Raw genomic sequence first — 1388 nt, 5'->3', positions numbered from 1 at the left:
GAGAGTGACGCAGAAAGTAGTACCCGAGGCTGATGTCGTGGACGGTGATATTTCTGTTTTCTGGTCATTTGGATACTTTTATATTTATGTATTTTACTATGGATGGATGTTATTTTTGGATGCTGTGTTGGATTGTTTGATACATTTGGATTTGTTGTTACATTTGTAGTTTGATACTTTCTTATTAGAATGTGTTTTTCTGTATCATTTGGATGTGTTTATTATGAGTAGGATGTGTTTAATATGTGAGTAGGATGTGTTTGTGGATGATTATGATGTGTGGATTATGTGGATTGTGATGTGTGGATGATTATATGGTTTGTGATATGTAAACAGGATTCATGCTTCGAAGAAACAGGTTGAATCTGTGATTTTTTTTATATTTTGCGACGAATTTTGCGACAAATCTTGGTTTCGTTGCAAAAATATCGAATTATTGTACTGTAGGTATCGTAATATTGGGGACGAATTATCCAAATTCGTCGCCAATTTGGCGATGAAAAACAGTTTTCGTCGCCAGAGCAGGGCCGAAGAGCACAGGCGGCGAAGAGCATAGGCGGCGAAGAGCAGGGCGAACAGCACAGGCGCCGAATCGCACACTGCCGACGAGCACAGGCGCCGAATCGCACAGGGGCGACGAGCACAGGCGGCGAATCGCACAGGGCCGACAAGCACAAGCGCCGAATCGCATAGGGCGACGAGCACAGGAGCTTCGGCGGGGCGACGAGCACAGGGGCGAAGAGCACAGGGCGACGAGCACAGAAGCTTCGGCAAGTTGGTGCGAGATTCTGGCCGCGCGATTTTGGGAGAGTGGGATTTTGAATCGAAGCCACGGGGAGAAAGCTTCGCTGCCACGGAGAAATCGCACTGGCAGCCTCGGCCGTGGAAAAGTACCGAAAATGGGCCCTGAAGTACCTAAAATAGAGGAGTAAGTACCGGAAATAGGGAGCTAAGTACCAAAATTGGGTGGAAAAGTACCGAAAAGGGCTGATTACCCAACTTGATGCGGAGTACCGAAATTGGTTTTTTAAGTACCCAAAAATGGGCTCTGAATTACCTAAAATGGAGGAGGAAGTACCGGAAATGGGGAGCTAAGTACCAAAATTGGCTGAAAAGTACCGAAAAGGGCTGATTACCCAACTTGATGCGTTGAGTACCGAAATTGATTTTTTAAGTACCGAAAATGGAACCTGAAGTACCAAAAATGGTGGGTGAAGTACCGGAAAAAGGGTAATAAGTACCAAAATTGAGTGGAAAAGTACCGAAAAGGGCTGATTACCCAACTTGATGCGTTGAGCACCGAAATTGGTTTTTTAAGTACCGAAAATGGATCCTTAAGTACCGAAAATAGTGGGTGAAGTACCGGAATTTCCAGGTGTAGTTTTTTA

The sequence above is a fragment of the Curcuma longa genome, chromosome 4, assembly GCF_044706935.1.
Source record: "Curcuma longa cultivar G26 ecotype Majalengka, Jawa Barat chromosome 4, ITB_CL_G26_1.1, whole genome shotgun sequence".
NCBI lineage: Eukaryota > Viridiplantae > Streptophyta > Magnoliopsida > Zingiberales > Zingiberaceae > Curcuma > Curcuma longa.
This window is presented reverse-complemented; position numbering follows the sequence as displayed.